The sequence below is a fragment of the Saimiri boliviensis genome, chromosome 5 (genome assembly GCF_048565385.1).
Source record: "Saimiri boliviensis isolate mSaiBol1 chromosome 5, mSaiBol1.pri, whole genome shotgun sequence".
Lineage (NCBI taxonomy): Eukaryota > Metazoa > Chordata > Mammalia > Primates > Cebidae > Saimiri > Saimiri boliviensis.
The window spans coordinates 78,526,337-78,544,345 of NC_133453.1; the positions used below are offsets into that span (position 1 = coordinate 78,526,337).

Genomic DNA, 18,009 nt, shown 5'->3' on the forward strand with positions numbered 1-18,009 from the left:
AAAAAGTCAAGAAACAGATGCTGGGGAGGCTGTGAAGAAATAGGAATGCTTTTACACTGTTAGTGGGAGTGTAAATTAGTTCAACCATTGTGAAAGACAGTGTGGCAATTCCTCAAAGATCTAGAAGCAGAAATAACATTTGACCCAGCAATCCCATTATTGGGTATATACCCAAAGGAAGAGAAAGCATTCTATTATAAAGATACATGCATGTGTATGTTCATTGCCACACTATTCACAATAGCAAAGACATGGAATCAACCCAAATGCCCATGAAGGATAGAGTAGATAAAGAAAATGTGTTACATATACACCATGGAATACTATGCAGCCATAAAAAGGAATGAGATTATGTCCTTTGCAGGAACATGGATGAAGCTGGAAGCCATTATCCTTAGCAAATGAACACAGGAACAGAATACCAAGTATCATATAGTCTCACTTATAAGCAGGAGCTGAGCCATGAGAATACATAGACACAGGAAGGGGAACAATACACACAATACACAGGAAGGGCCTCTTGTGGGGGCTGGCAGGGAGGAAGAGTATCAGGATAAATAGCTAATGCATGGAGGGCTTAATACCTAGGTGATGGGTTGATAGATGCAGCAAGCCATCATGGCACATATTTACCTATGTAACAAACCTGCACCCTGGTACTTGTATCCTGGAACTTAAAATTAAAATATATATATAAAAAGGTTGCTCTGTCTTCTTCCCAGCTGTATTTTGAATTTACATGAATAAAAATGAAAATTTTAGTTACGCCAGCCACAGTTCCAGTGCTCAGTAGCCACATGTGGCTAGTGACTGCTGTATTAGACAACACAGTGGAATGTCCATCATCTTAGAAAGTTCTAGTGGCTAGCACTGGTCTCACAATGCTAAGAATGCTAAGAGCTGAAGTTTTTTGAGTATATCTTATGTGCTGGGCACTGTTTTCAGCATTCTACATGTATGAATTCTCTTATTCCTTATGGCAAACCTATGAGTTAGATACAATTTGTCTGATTTATGGTTGAGCAGACACAGGCACAGAGAGCTTATTTACATCATAAAACCACTTCCATCACATCCTTAATATGTGACACAGACAAGACAATCGCATGCAGTCTGTCTCCAGAGCCCAAACTCTGCACCTCCTCTCTCTTACACTAGATTCATTACACAGAGCCAGAGCCCCAGACTATCTGTGATTTAAATAGATGTTTTTATTTTAAAAGAATGAAAGACTGTTAATCTAGTCATCATCCCTTCCTTGCCCTTCCTGGCTCTGACTCTGCTCTGAGCAGATGGTGGACCTTCCATTTGATAAAAAGGAAAGAGGCAAAACACCTGTTCCTTCAGCCATTTTCCTTGCTACTTGACTATTACTTGGCTTCTTCATCAATTTTTGTCTCCTTCCCTTTGTAGCCTCCTAAAAAAGTCTAATACCTTTACTAGCCTGCCCAGTTTCATCCTTTCCCACTTAACTCAGAAACAAGCTTCCACTGTTTACGTTATCTCTTATCAGTATTTTCTCTCCACCAAGATTCTTTGTCTTTGCAGAAAACATATGTGGTACTTTTCTCAGCTATGCCTTTTTTACATATGCCAGCCTGGCCTCTAGTCCTCCTTTCAGAGTCAACAGGTACCATCTTTTCAGGAAGCCCTTCACCCCTATCACCTCCAGTTTCCTCAGACCAGGCCAGCAGGTTAATGCTCCTCTTCCGTGCTTCCATAGCCTGCTGGTTACCTGGCTGCAGTTGTTACCCATTGGGTTGAGCAATGTATTTACATTTCTTTCTCCACTAAATTGTGTACTGCTTGAGAGTAAGGATCAAATTCTAATCATCTCTGGGTCTTGCCAGCCAGCTCAATGGCACAGTGTAGGCACTCAATAAATGTTGATTGGAAGACAACCATTTATTCTGAAAGAAAAAACAGCACCAAACAACTAAACATGTCATCTTTCTTTCGATTCTATTTTCTCCTATGCTATTGGCTTCTGGATTTTATCTTCCGACTTCTTGAAACATTTACCTGCAATTTTTATTTACTACCAATTACTCTTTTTTTTTTTTTTTTTTTTTTTTTTTGAGATAGCTGTTGTCCAGGCTGGAGTGCAGTGGCACGATCTTGGCTTACTGCAAGCTCTGCATCCCGGGAGCGATTCTCCTGCCTCAGCCTCCTGAGCAGCTGGGATTACAGGTATGCCCCACCAAACCCAGCTAATATTTTTTTAATTTTTAGTAGAGACAGGGCTTCATCATGTTGGCCAGGCTGGTCTCAAAATCCTGACATCAAATGATCCTCCCGCCTTGGCTTCCCAAAGTACTGGGATTATAGGCATGAGCCACCACACCTGGCCTACTACCAATTACTCTTCATGTCCTGACAGTTTGGTCTCTGCATGCCACGCAGCTTTTGTGTGTAACCATTGTGTATGTGTAAAAACGTTGACACTTCCTTAACAAATGAAGAGATGTCCTTTTTGTACATCTGCATTTGTGAAAGGCGTAATTTCTTGAGCTCTTGGCTGCTTGGGCAACTGCTTGTGCAGTTGTGACCCATTGCAGTTTTTGATTGATTTAGTTGAAAGGCTTCATCGCAGTATGTCAGAGGACTGTAGTTATAAATCTGAGTGTACACAATTACTAACCATGTTGCCATGTGTTTATGTGTTTCTCTTTTATTCTATTTCTTTATGCATATGGCTGTCTCAACAAAAAAGATATACCTGTTATACCTGTTTGACTGTTGTTATTATATGAGAACCTTTATGTTTGCAGCAACAATACCTATGTTATTATTGCCTATATTATTGTGTAAAGTGGCCAATGAAATGTTCTGTTATGTTTCTCCAATAAACTCCTCTTTTAAAATGTGAATAAATATCTTTTAAATAACTTTTATTTTTTCCAGAATTATATTTCTGGGATTTTAGACCTTAGGGATTTTCATCTTTCAGGATTTCAACATTTGGGATTATGGTGTAGAGGATTGTATCTTACAGGATTATAATCAGCTTCCCCTTGATAATACATTTTTGGAATTTAAACTACTTGATATTAATGACCCCACCTTGAGGTTCTCCTCTCTCTTACATTCTATTCACTTCAGCATTTGACTCCTGCTGCTGCTTTGGTCAAATCACTTCTTGCTCTTGATGTTCTTGGCTAGCTTCTGTTCCTCTACCATTCATTAATTGCGGTGGACATTCCTTAAGCTTTAGGAATTCTTTCCCTTTCTTTGTGATGGTATACTTTTCTATGACTTCAATTATTTTCTCCATGGGAATGACTCTTTCATTCACATCCTTCTTAGCATCTATATCCTGCTGGTTCTTGAAACTTAACATTTGTAAACTAGGTTAATCATTTTTGCTGTAAAATGTTATCCCTCCTCCTGACTTTCCAGATCCTTCCAAAGGCATCACTATTTTGCATTACCATATTTCAATCTCAAACTCATCTCTGATGTCTCCTATGTCTTCAATCCCATATCTCCAATATGTCATTATATCCTATTGAGTTTTCTTTGAAATTTCTCTCACTTCTTTTATCACATGCCTTTCACATGGCTGCCTCACTAATCAAGACCTTTGTTTAGCTCCTGTCTGTCCTATTGCAATAATTTTCCAGCATGTAGCCTCTCTTGCCTTCTAATATATCTTTCACACCACTGCCAGAGTGATCATCTCAAACAACTCTGATTATATCTGATTATGTCTTTTCTATATTCAAAATATCTTTAATGACAGCTTCATGTCTAGTTTAAGAAAGTCCATACCATTTACTTGACAGTCAAGAACGAAATACAACAATTTTTCTTTTCATTTTTATCTGCCATGGTTCTTTGCATATACCCTGAATGTCTCATTTCCCAACATACTTTCTAGTCTTTCACCTCCACACTTAAAAATTTTTTTTTTCTTGATCCTGCTTAAGTTGCCCTGGATCACTCTTCTGTCTTCTTCACCTCCAGTTGTACTTATTGAAGTGCTTTCTGTTTAATGCCCTGTTCAAATGCCATCTGCTCCATGCAGACTTTCCTGATGACTGAAGCTAGGAATGATCTCTCTAGCTGGGCCACATGAGAAATACTGCCTTCTGCTTGTCACTTGATCACATGTCTTCTATGAGGCGGTATCTCCTTAAGCATGAATGCATGTCTAATTATTCTTCGTATTCCTCACAATATTTTGCTGAAGGCAGATGCGGAGTCAGTATTTGGTAATGGTGGGAAGCCCCCAGATTTTCACTGCACTTCTTTTGTCCAGAGTATTGCATTAGCATCTCTGCTATGAGAACTTCAGCAGGAATAAACAAAGAAGAAACTGAAAATCTGTCATTTAAATAATAGGTGGCAGCTCTGTGATATGTCTGCCATTTAATGTGTCTTAAATTTATTTCGGATGGTAAGAGAGTCTAGGTAATAAATCAAGAATTGAAGAGACGAAAGTTAAATCCTGATTTTTGCCTCACCACTAGTCTTTCTGCAATATGCACACATCCTTTCCATTCTTCAGTTTATTCTTCAAAGAAACTGGCATCACTGGGTTACTTCAAAGGAGCCATGGTGATAAGTACTGATTACTTTGACACTTTAAAGTGTTAAAACCATGTGGCTGTCACTGGCCCACTGCACTCTCTTCCTTTTGAATTGTCATTATTTTTCCTGGATGCCTTGCTTACACAAACTATAATGTATTGAATGGTAGTCCTGCAAACATGTACACATCCTAATCTCTGGAACCTGTGAATATTACCCTATGTGGTGAAAGAAAAAGGAAATATTACCTTATATGACAAAAGATGTGATTAAGAATCTTGAAAGGAGGGGTTTATCCTGAATTATCTGAGTAGGCACTAAATGCCATCACATATATCTTTTTTTTTTTTTAAACCATACATCCTTATTATTGTTAAGTCGTAAAGAAGTATCAAAATTGAAAGCAAAAATTACAAGGTAAGACTTAACAAAACTACTAGGAGCGTCCAAGGAAGTGAAAATGGGACTAGGCGCAGGGAAATATGAATTAATGAACATGGGAAGGACAAGGATGGGGAGAACAGTGAGCATGTGCTGAAGACACTAGGGGAGAGGATTTGGTGAAAAATTTGATCTTAGACAAGTGCCTAGGTAAAGAAGTAATGGGATAAGATTTCTAAACCCCACTATGTGCTTAAGAGTCATCCTCGCCATTGGCACTGTCTCTGTCATCCTCTCCTTCCTCAGCCTCTTTTTCATCATCCTTGATCAACTCCAGCTGGTCATTCCCCCATCTTCATTATCATCATCATCCAGTGGGTCCCCCTCGTCAGCAGAGTCATCTGCACCCCCCTCAGACTCCATCTTCACATGAGTCTCATCTTTCTTCACGGAGCTGCTGCTCTGCTCATCTTCTGACTTATCATTCTTCATCTCTGCTACTTGTTTGCTTTGTTCCTTTTCAGTTTTTTCCAGGTTTTCCAGGAGAGAATCCACTTTTTGTTTTATCTAGGTTAGTTCCTTCTTAATGGCCTGAAGGTCATCTCCTTTCAACTTTCCAGACTTGGAAGATCCCCGCTGTCCACTCTTAGAATTGAAGTCACTTTTGCCCCTTCGTGAGGTGTTTCCTGATACATGCTGACGTTTCGAGGGCACTACAGCCTGAGCAATAGGAGGAGGAGGAGGTACACGTGCTGGGTAACTGTATGTCCGATCATAATAATCCCGTTGAAAGTCATAGTCCAAGTCAAAAGAGGAGCCGTACATGTCCACTGCAGATCGTTTCACACCTGCTTTTCCTCGGTTCACTTTTGGCTCTGCAGCCAGGTTAATACCTAAAACCTGGCCAGCAACCATTCTGCCATCTTCTCCTCCTGCAGCAGCCTGGGTATTTCTCTCATTAACATATTGAACGAAGGCAAAGCCCTTAGGAACAGAGCAGCCCACAATTTTGCCATACTTAGAAAAGACTGCCTCCACATCAGAGTTCTTGACCATGAGAGTATTCAGATTCCCAATGAACACAGGGAGCGAGGATCTGTCCTGTTGGTGACATTGCTGGCCATTGTATTTGATGATAAGGTTTCTCACAAAGCCGAAAATGTAGCTGAAGATCAAAAAAATCTCACAGGCGGGAGGAGGGAGAAGAGATTTGATTCTGAGTCTCCTACTCCTGGGTTCTACATGGAGAAACTGATTGCTGCTCGAGGTTGGCAACGCGGACACAACCGCTTAGTCTTCGTCTCTTCACAAAAAGGCCCACATATATCTTTATAAGATAGACACACAGAAGAGAAGGCAATGTAAGGAAACAGATAGAAATTGGAATGCTGCGATTCCAGGGAACCCTGGGATTGCCAGCTGCCATTAGAAACTAGGAGGGAGGCATGGAAAGAAATCTACCCTAGAATGCTTGGAGGAAGCACGGACCTCTCAGCATCTTGGTTTTGGACTTCTGACCTCTAGAATTGTGGGAGAATGCATTTCTGTTTTGAGCCACCACATTTGTGGTAGTTTATATAGCAGCTCCAGGATGTATCCTGTGATACATCTGATGCTGATATTTAATATTTGCATGCATATTTTGACTTTTTTACAAGCTACTTGAGGAGTTAACAACCACCATACTTAAATTTTTTCCTTTCAACAGGTATTTATCGGGATTCTACTACAAGTCAGGCACAATTTTAGGTCAAAGTTACAAAACCGATAAAGATCTCATTCCTGCTCTCAAAAACGATGTAATGTTTAGGGAGTAAGGCAGTCTAAATGAAATGGGGGCAGGTAAGGAAGCTTCTTAGATGACGTGACACTATACTGAGTTCCAAAGGTTGAATTAGAATTAATTAACTAGGCTGGGGGAGTTAGGAGATAGAACCGTTTTAGGCAAAGAGAACAGCATGAACAATGTCACAGAACCCAGATCTCATGGTGTGTATCTTGTGTGGGCAGGGATTGGTGGAAACTGCAGCTGGAAAGTTAGGGAATGGCCAGATCAAAGAGGCCTCATGTGCTGAGAAGAAGGGGAAAAACCGAGTTTTAATCTTAAACTACACATAGCAAGCGGAAGGTTTTAACCACATAGTCAGTACTCAGTAGATGTTCTCTGAATGACTGTGTATTAAAATAGATGCAATTTATAATAAAAGTTGGTAGCGTTGGTATGAAAAATGTTTTCTTACTGAATAGTGTCTAAATCTGTTGGTCATCATCTGTAAGAGTGCAATGAGGATAATTATAAGATAAATTAATTTTTTTTTTTTTTTGAGATGGAGTTTCGCTCTTGTTACCCAGGCTGGAGTGCAATGGCACGATCTCGGCTCACCGCAACCTCCGCCTCCTGGGTTCAGGCAATTCTCCTGCCTCAGCCTCCTGAGTAGCTGGGATTACAGGCACGTGCCACTATGTCCAGCTAGTTTTTTTGTATTTTTAGTAGAGACGGGGTTTCACCATGTCGACCAGGATGGTCTCGAACTCTCGACCTCGTGATCCACCTGCCTCGGCCTCCCAAAGTGCTGGGATTACAGGCTTGAGCCACTGCGCCCGGCAAGACATGTTTTTAAATACTGAACAGTATAATGGATATTTTACAACTTGCTACCTTCTAGCTTGTTTATATGAGAACCATAAAACAAGTTTGTTCAGTGCCATGCATATTAATGAAAAGCCTTTTGGAGAGCAGAGGACCTAACCAGTGGTGCTGCTGTGAAGATATGAAGGTGCCTCCCTGGGACCACATCTCACCTATGGTGAAACTCCTGTGCAAGAAGATGGAGAAGCAGAACTTCAAATGGTGGCAGTGAAACCTAAAGCCACAGGGGACCTCAGATGTGAGCCTATCAGAGACTCAAAATGGAGATGTGCCAGAAGAAACAGTGGGAGGTGGAGAAGTTAAAAAAAATTCCTAAAACATTGTGTGATTGTGAGCTTGTCAGAAGCCCCAAATGGAGACATGTTTAAAGAAATAGTAGAAAATGTAAAAGTTAAAGAAAACTAGAAATCTACCATATTAACCAGTGTAGAAGCAGCAATGCAGTCTCTAGATTCAGAATCAAGGAAGAAAAGAAGAACAAGAGAAAAATGGTGACTAATGCTGGGTGTGATACAAAAAAAGCAAAAACTGAAAACAAAGGGAAATCCAAAGAAGATGGCATCAAGGCTCCTAAAGAAACAGAAAACTGTGGGGAAGTCAGTCAAAGAGGGAGTTGAAGATATTTCATTTGCTTCTCTGACTAATTTAGTCAGTGAAAACACTTTGAAGGCAATAATAGAAATGGGCTTTACCAACATGACTGAAATTTAGCATAAAAATGATGGACCACTAATGGAAGGCAGTATCTTCCAGTAGCCACACGAACCAGCAGAGGCAAAAACCCTGGCATTTCTCATCCCTACATTTGAACTCATTGTTAAGTTAAAATTCATGTCCAGGAATGGAGTCTTTATTATCTCACTAATTGAACAGCTTGTCTTGCAGACTTTTCGTGTTCTTAACGAGCTAATGACTCACCATGTGCACATGCATGGGTTGATAATATGCGGCAGTAACAGATCTGCGGAAGTACAGAAGCTTGCAAATGGGATCAGCACTGTTATGGTCACAACAGGCCATCTCCTGAACTGTATGTGGAATTCCACAGGATTTAAGTATAAAAACCCACAGTGTCTGGTTATGGATGAGGCTAAATGGTATCTTGGATGTTGGGTTTGAAGAGAAATTAAAGCAAATTATTAAATTTCTTTGAACATGGAGACTATGCCCTTTTCTGCCACACAACTAAAAAACTTCAAGACCTGGCAAGGATAAAAAAAAAAAAAAAAAAAAAAAAAGGAACAAACAGATGCTGGTGTTGACAATGATAAAGCTACTGTAACAGTCGATAGTCCTGAGTGGGGATATGTTATTTGTCCCTCTGAAAAGAGATTCCTTTTGTTCTTTATATTTCTTAAGAAGAACTGAAGGAAGAAACTGATGGTCTTCTTTTCATCTTGTAGGTCTGTAAAATACCACTATGAGTTGCTGAACTACATTGTCTTGCCTACCTTGGCCATTCATTCGCAGAAGCAAAATTATGTGTACAATTACATTTTTCCAGTTCTGTAATGCAGATTCAGGGATATTGTGTACAGATAAGGCAGGGAGAGGGCTAGATATTACTGGCTGGATTGTTCAGTATAATTCTCCAGATGACCCTAAGGAATATGTTCATTGTGGGAGGGTAATAGCCAGGGCCCTAAATGAAAGAGGACATGCCTTGCTCATATTTTGCCCAGAAGAATTGGGTTTCCTTTGTTACCTGAAGCAACTCAAGGTTCCATTAAGTGAATTTGACTTCTCCTGGTCTAAAATGTCTGACATTCAGTCTTGGTTTGTAAAATTAATGGAAAAGAACTACTTTCTTCATAAGTCAGCCCAGGAAGCATATGCGTCATATGTAGGAATGAATGATTCTCATTACCTGAAACAGACTTTTAAAGTTAACTTAAATTTGCCTCAAGTTGCTCTGTCATTCGGTTTCAAGATGCCTCCTTCTGTTGATCTGAATGTGAACAGCAATGAAGGCAAGCCTAAAAAGAGAGGAGGTGACAGTAGATTCAACTACCAGAAAACCAAAAAAGTTAAGCCCATAATTTTTAAAAACATTAGCAAGAAATCTGTGACAGCAGGCAGTTCTCTCACTGAAGATACACTTTTCTTTCATCTTGAATAACTGTCCTGAGGTGGAATTTTCCCCCTTTTGCTCTAACAAAGGAGTTTCTGTAGGCTTTAGAATTTGAATGGATATAATAACAGTGTAAATTGGCTTTGGTTGCGAGCACTGAGCATTGTTATTTCCAGCAAGTCTCTTTTGTATTTTTGGGATTAAAAACAGATTTTAACTTTTCTTGGTTGCCCAAGGGCAAAGCAAGGAATCTTCATCTTTCTTGTGATGACATGATATTTTAATTTTAAAGACCTCCCAAATTTACATCATTTTAATTTTTTGTACATTAAAAAAACAAAAGCCTCTTAGAATCGAGACAAAAACTTCAAATTCTCTGTATTTTATCTTTTTCTATTTTTTTCTTATTTTTAGAGATGGTCTCGTTCTGTCACCCAGGCTAAAGTGAAGTAGAATGATCATAGCTCACTGCAGCCTAGACCTCTCAGGCTCAAGTGATCCTCCCACCTCAGCCAACCAAGTAGCTGGGAATACAGGCATGTACTACCTTGCCTGGCTAATTTTTTATATTTTAATTTTTTTGTAGAGATGGAGTCCAGGCTAGTCTTGAACTTCTGTCTTCAAGAGATTCTCCTGCCTTGGCCTCCCAAAGTGTGTGAGGATTACGGGCATGAGCCACAGTACTCAGCCCAACTTCTCTTTAATATGAAAAATGAGAGCTTATTCTTGAGAGAACAACAGGTTTCATTCTTTTTCTGGTCTGTCTACTGTAATGAAAGCTGAAGATGTTATTTAGGCAATAAGACACTGCATGTTCTCACTCATAGGTGGGTGTTGAACAATGAGAACACATGGACACAGGGAGGGGAGCATCACACACTGAGGTCTGTTGCAGGGAACTAGGGGAGGGACAGCAGGAGGTGGGGAGTTGGGGAGGGATAACATGGGGAGAAATGCCAGATATAGGTGATGGGAAGGAAGGCAGCAAACCACATTGCCATGTATGTACCTATGCAACAATCTTGCATGTTTTTCACATGTACCCCAAAACCTAAAATGCAATAAAAACACACACACACAATACTGCTGTCATTAGAGTTGGTGAGCTGTCCCCACATGGTATAATTATGATTTTCATGTTGTCAGCACTGAAGTCCTCAGAAACAGGATAAAGTGGGAAAGCAGGTGTTAGGTGAGAACTCTGACTTGCAAGGAGTATCCAGTTTATAGATACGAACGCAATTAAGTACTTCCTGTCACTGGATTATATCTGTTAGGACTCTGCACATCTGATCCATGATACAAGCTAGAATCAACTATGCTGTGAAAACTTTTTTTCAAATTTTGTCATTTTAGCAAATTAGAAAATATTCTCTATATGTAAAAATCTCTAGGTGGGCATTTTAAAGTAAAGTGAGCAAGTACCTAAGAAATGTTTCCTATGTTTCTGTTGTTTTATGTTTTGCCAGAAACGAAGGAGATGTATTTTCTGCTCACAAAGGGCTTAAAGTGTTGTTGGGAAAGAAAATGATAAAGACACTTGACGAAAGTATGTATTTTGTTTGTTTGTTTGTTTTTCTTCAGAGACAGGGCCTCACTCTGTTGCCAAGGCTGGAATGCAGTGGTATGATCATTGCTCACTGCAGTCTTGAAATCCTAGGCTCATGCCATCCTCCCACCTCAGCTCCCCAAAAGCATTGAGATTGCAGGTGAGACCCACTGGGCCTGGCCCCCAAAGTATATAATTTCTTTGAAGCATATTGTGATACTTGGAAGTCCCTAAGTGGAAAGTCATATCAAGCAACCAATTAAAAAGTGAGAGGTGGGACTTGCATCTACCTAAGCCTTGGAGCACCAGATTTGAATTGGTATGGCAGGAAAAATGGCTTGAGTGGAGGGGCAGTGTGGGATTAAAAACAAATGAGCATGTTTAGGGACTGAAAGGAGACCAGGTTGACTGGAGCAGTGGATTCATGTTTCAGAGCACTGGGATGTTTTGGATACATAAGTTGGACCCAGATTGCTAAAGGTATTGCTTTGCTTTTTTATTGCTGCCATAACAAAGTATCACAAATGTAGTAGTTTAAGACAACACAAATGTATTATCTTATAGTTCTCTAGGCTGCCTGAAGTCTAATGGGCTCAACTGGTTTCCCTGCTTGGAATTCATAAGACAAATATGAACGTTTTGGTGCAGTTATGCTATGAAGGAGAACCTGCATCTGTGCTCATTTAGGTTGTTGGCAGAATTCACCTCCATGTAGTTACAGGACTAAGGGCTCTGTTTTTTTTGCTGGCTGCTGGATGGTAGTTGTTCTCAGCTTTTGGAGACCACCTGCCTTCTTCAATCATGGATCCCTTGCTCCATCTTCAAAGCTGGCAATGGTGGTTTGAGTCTTTCTCATACTTTAAGTCACTCCAGTGCCTCACTCATCTGTTGTATCACTCTGATTCTTCTGCCTTTCTCTTCCACTCTTAAGGGCCCTTGTGATTATATTGGGTACAACTAGAGAATACAGAATAATCTCCTGATCTCCCTGTTTTAAGGTTCAGAACCTTACTTCTATCTGCAAAGCCCTTTTGCCATGTAAGGCAACATATTCATGGGTTCTAGGGATTAAGGGCCAAGCTGAGGAGTTTGAATGTGATACAGAAGGTAATAGAGATGCACTGTAGATTCTTGAACAGAGGAAATGTATGTAGGTACACAGGATAGATTGATGATATGACATACCTTCAAGCCAGTATTATTTAACTATTCATGCAACGTTTATGTAGAGGAGAGACTGAGCAAGACATAGGGAAGAGATGAGAAAAAGAACCACTGGTGGCTGTTTTTAACCTCTCTTCATTAGACCCAAGCAAATTGACTCAAACCTGAAAACTCTACTCAGTAGAAGATCCTTATAGTGAATACTTACCCTTCTTCAGGGCAGTTTAGCCAACACCTCTTGTGGAACGGTGGCTCATCCTCCCCCTGACTTATGTGGTTTATCAAAGTATTCCCTCTAAACATTTGCAGAGGAATTCTAAAAGAAATATTCTTTATCTCACCATCTTTTCAGTTAAGCTTCAGCCCCCTTTTATAGATGGCTATCTTATACCAGCACCCCATTGTACCCCCCAGCCATAAGCTGGCTATGGAGATATTCATTCATTTTATTCATTCATGAGCATTTGCTATGTGCAAGTACTAATCCAGGTGCTGGGGTTACTGCAGTGAACAAAGTCCCTTTGGCCTTGGAACTTACCTTCAAGTGGGAGAACAAAGTCAGCAATCAAACATACATCCGATGATACAAATATGAAGAAACTAATTAAGTAGGTTAGGAGGATAGAGAGTGATGGGTGAAGATGGAAGGTAACATTGGAGGAGACACTTAAAAGAAGTGAGGGTTTAAGCCAAGTGGCTGTCTGGTGTCAGAGTGTTTAAGGCAGAGGAAACAGCAAATGCAATGACTGTAAGAGGGGGACATGCTTGGGACTTTCATGGAAAATAAATGGGTCTAAAAGACTATTCACTGGGTACATTGCTTATGTGATGGCTGTACCAGAATCTCAGACATGAACACTAAAGAACTTAGGTAACCAAACACTACCTGCTCCCCAAAAGCCTGTTGAAATAAAAAAAAATTGGTCTAAATGTCTGGAGCAGAGTGAGGGGAGAGGAGTGTTTGGAAAGGCAGTCAGAGAGGTGGCGGGCAGTGCTGGAGTAAAGTCATCTGTCATTGGTCCTCATTAAGCAACATTCTAAAATTGGGCCTGCACCCTCTCACACACTGTTTACTACAAAACTTTAGTCTTATTACCACACAGAAGGATTTGTCTCAAGAAATTTGGGCCAAATAATAAAATCGCATATTTCAATTTCTGGGTATAGATTGCTATGAAAAATTAACTTATGTGCATTTATTGACTATTGTTTATGACATAAACAAAGCTGCTCTTCTTTTATAATAAGAGTTGATAATATTGTACCTTTTTTATTTTCTACCTTCAATATTATTATACAATAAAAGAGCTGAATATATACTGCCGAGAGGGTAATGAGCAGGATTCAATCGCACATTTAAGTGAATTTTTAAAAAATCTGAACCATGTCCAAGTTCTTCCATCTAAGCATTACTTAAGAATCTGTTTGTTCAGTTGAGTTTCATCTCTGCAGCTGCCAAGGCACTTCAGTTCTGCCAGCTCAACTCTCTGATTGCAAAATAAAGGGTGGTCACTTAACAGTGGATGTGAAGAATAAGAATGTTCTGTGAAAAGAATGACATTATGAGAAACCCTGATAATGGAAAACTGGAGGCTTCCCTCTTGTGCCCCCCCTTAGCCTGAAGGCAGTTAAATGGGAGGGTATTCTCACCTTCCTGAATCTCAGCAGCCTTTGGCGGGTATGTGTGCTTTTGGAAGATGGATGCACTTTGCTGCAGCTTACATTCATAAATACTTTTGTAATACAATAGGTTGTCAAAACAAATCTGTGTTTTCCATTTGTGTGTGTGTGTGTGTGTGTGTGTGTGTGTGTGTGTGTGTGTGAGTATGCCTCTTCATCTTTTTGTCCATCTAGAGGTGGAGCACAAATAGTTTACTTTCTTCATTGTGGATTTTTCATTACAGTATAGATTTGTGCAGAAGTGAGTCATGAGGAATAGGTAAATAAATGGCCATATAATAGGTGGGAACAGCTTCTGTGTCTTTGTTTTAGCAGTTCTGTGCTGAAAATCTGTGGTTCTTTTTAAGCACTTTTGATAGAGAATCCTATCTGAAGCTTGGCAGTAACTATATTATTGAGCTGGGGAGGGAAGGCCAGGTGGTCTCGTTGACAACACAGTTGTGCCTGTGGAAATGTAGCATTGTATTCAGAGGAAAGGCACCAAGTTTCATAGAGCTTCATCACTTGTTAGCTGTGTGACCTTAAGTGGTCTACTTAACTTCTCTGAGACTCCATTTTTTATTTTGTAAAATGAAGAAAATAATGCTTACATCCTGCAGTGATTATGAGAATTACATGAAGTAATGCAAGTATAGTGCTTAGGGTAGTGGATGCACCTGCTAAATGCTCTATAAATGGTAGCCATTTTTACTATGATTTTTCTTTGGCTTATTTCATTCTGACGGCACAGCATGTAGACTTGGCATAAAGCAGCAGTCTTTCTGGTGCATGGAAATATAGTCCGTTAGAGGCTAGCACATGAAACCCTGCAACTCAGTGTATACACTCCTTCGAATTTTTCACAATATTTTTATCTCTTCAAGGAAACCTGGAGAAAACATTTTGTTGCGTGCTGCCTGAATTGACCAGCAATTCTAGTTTTCAAGGAGATTGTAAATGGATGTATTTATGTATGCTGATTTGCCTCAACTTTAGAAGAATTCCTCAGGGAATTCTTTAAAAGACACAGAACATAATGGAAATGCTTTTATTTTTTCCATAAGCCATGGAAAATTTGTGTGTGTGTGTGTGTGTGTGTGTGTGTGTGTGTGTGTGTGTGTCTGTCTCCTTAGTGATTTAAAAGTTACTTAGAAGTGGTCAGGCAAAATGGAAAGATTTGCTAATGAAAGATTTATCTCCCCATGACTACAATTTTATGTCCTTTCAGATTAATTTATCTGAGTTTTTTTCTATTTAGAAAAGCATTTAGCGCAATTTGGAATTGCAATTAGGATAGTCTATACCATCTGCAGTGCTTGATGTAATTCTCTAGCTTCACTATGGTTACATCACAAAGGAGGCTGGAGCTGAAATCTGCTCTTTCACTCTAGAAAACCCAACAGTACCCACGCAATGTCTATCCTTAATAGGTATTCAATATTGGTTAATTGATAATAAAGTTTTACTCCTGGTGCAGTTTCCATTAGTGCTTGTGGTGAAAAATTGTGCATTAGCATTTTAAAAATTATGGATTGATGGACAGAGGATGCCATTTTCAAAGGCTCTTGGTTCTAATTCTAGATTGACAATAGCCCATATGGCATTGACCCAGGCCTCTCTTAGTCATTCTGTTTTCATTCAATCAATTGTCAGATGGGATAATAAAACTGATACAGTTTCTAGTATTTTAAGGAGAGTTATTGCTGTTGTTTTTTGCATATCTAAATATTGAAAATTTTAATTTAGAGGTCAATGTCATTCTTTTCATAGGACACTCTTATTATTCAAATCTGCTATTAAGTGGCCATCCTTTATTTTGCAATCAGGGAGTAGAACTGGTAGAATTTAAGTGCCTTTGGTACCAGGATTGATTGACTCATTCATTCATTGATCACTCATCCTGTATTCATGCAGCACTGAGTGGCACAGTGCGGTGTAAGCTTTACAGTCAAGACTTGGGTTTGCATTTAAGCTCTCTTACTAGTTTTGCGATCTTGGTAAAATTACTTCACCTTTATGAGCTTCCATATTGACAACTATGAACATAGTTGTTGTAATGATTATAGAAGAATAAAGAGGTGAAATGCCTGCACAGTGCATATTGCTTAAAGATAGGAGGTGCTCTACTTCCCTCCTACTGTGCACACTGGCATCTCATGGAACAGACTGACAGTCCTTAGTCTTAAGAGAGTTTACAGTCTAAATGAGGAATACATAAAAAAGAATATAACATTAAGAGTTAGCAGTAAGTATCCTGGTCTTATTAACAAATGGGTCTGTGGATAGTTTGAGTGAAAACAGTGAGTAAAAACCAGGGTTCAAAAAGAAAGTCTAAATGACACATGATTCACAGCCAACTTTAACTTCTCGTCCTGGAGCTGGCTTTGCCAATGCTTTCTTCATCAATGGCTGAGTTTTAGTGAGATCACAAAAGCGAAATCTCTCATACCTGCTTCCTGATCAAGGGGATTACATTTAGCTATACATGAGTTGTGCTAGGTTAAGTATCAGTAAAGAGTTTGTTATCTCAGCTTCTCCTAAATAGATTAAGTGGCACATTAATATGCCTTTAATTCCATTATCTTTAATATTTTTAATTTAAAATATATGCAATGGGTTGGGAATGCTGGGGGATGTACCCAGCCCCCACAAGCAGATTTGTTACTACCCCATCTGCCACCCCAAATGCTAAATCCCAGGAACACCACTGCTTTGCAGTATGTTCTATTTTACAAGACTTTGAGGAAAGAGAAACACAGAAAGACAGTGACAATCACTGCAGGGTTAGAGAGAGGGAGAGCGTAAGGTTAGAGCTAAAACTTCTAAAAAGCAAATGGAGTGTTGGAAAAAAGGAACAGAGGGAAGAATCAAATACATTTACTATGTAATTAATGAATAGGCTAAAGGTATTTATGTAGGCAGAGAGCATATGGAAAAGGGGGAAATGAATCATGGAAGAAGGCAGCAAGTCTTAACACACGAGTTTTTTCATCTTGAGAAGTGTGTGTGTGTGTGTGTGTGTGTGTGCGTGTGTGTGTGTGTGTATATAATTGGAAGGAGAAACAGTTACTGGTCCAGTCCCTACCACAGGAGAAAGGAAAAAGTGTCTTCCATGAGGTTGTCATGACGGTTAATGTGTTCTGAAGTGTTATATCAGAGCTCTATCTTGTAGAGGACTTCTGTAGCAAGTATAAAGAGAAAGCCATAGAGCAAGGGGAGGGGCTGCAGAGAGCTGAGATCTGTATGAAGATGGTGAGCTTCTCCACTTGTGGGCACTTTTATTGCCCCCTCCCCCTTCCTGGTTTTAAGACTTGCTGTCATGCTCAGTGATTGGTGTTGCCAAGGCCCAAATAGCTTCTGGTATTGGTGTCTCCTGTAAGAATGATTGTAAAGAAATGGGAGGCTTGGAGAGATTGTGGGATTTTGAAAGACTATGGGTTTGAAAATTTCTGCAACTTGGGGCTCTAGAGATACGGAGGGGAAGACAAACTTGTTCCTAAGTGTTTCTGATGAAGAGTATCTTGGCCAGATGTGGTGGCTCATGCTTGTAATCCTAGCCCTTTGGGAGGCTGAGGAGGGTGAATGGCTTCAGCTCAGGTGTTTGAGACCAGCATGGTCTCCATGGCAAAACCTCATCTACAAAAAAGACAAAAATTAGCTGGGCTTGGTGATGCATGTCTGTAGTGTCAGCAACTTGGGAGGCTGAGGCAGGAGGATTGCTTGAGCTCAGGAGATTAAGCCTTCAGGGAACCAAGAATGTGCCACTGTACTCAGCCTGGGCGACAGAGTGAGACCCTGCCCTCCCACCCCCCCAGAATGTCTTGCCTCATTAAATGTAATTGTAACATTGGGGACAGAGTTCTGGAGAGTATGTGGCACAAGTGAGTGTGGGGAAGCGATAAAGCACATGGGAGGAGCCTGAGAATAATGCAGAAAGGAAGATGCCAAATAGGGCCCAGAGCAGTTGAATAAAATGGCTGAACCTAGCTGATAACGAGAAAA

At 40.0% G+C, this 18,009-nt stretch overlaps 2 pseudogenes; one reads left to right on the top strand and one right to left on the bottom strand.

The window, feature by feature from the left end:
• Positions 1 to 5,101: 5,101 nt before the first annotated feature.
• LOC101045627 (heterogeneous nuclear ribonucleoproteins C1/C2 pseudogene) lies at positions 5,102 to 6,053 on the bottom strand (annotated as a pseudogene).
• A 1,578-nt stretch (positions 6,054 to 7,631) lies between these two features.
• On the top strand, positions 7,632 to 9,655 carry LOC101045930 (ATP-dependent RNA helicase DDX18 pseudogene; annotated as a pseudogene).
• Positions 9,656 to 18,009: the final 8,354 nt, after the last annotated feature.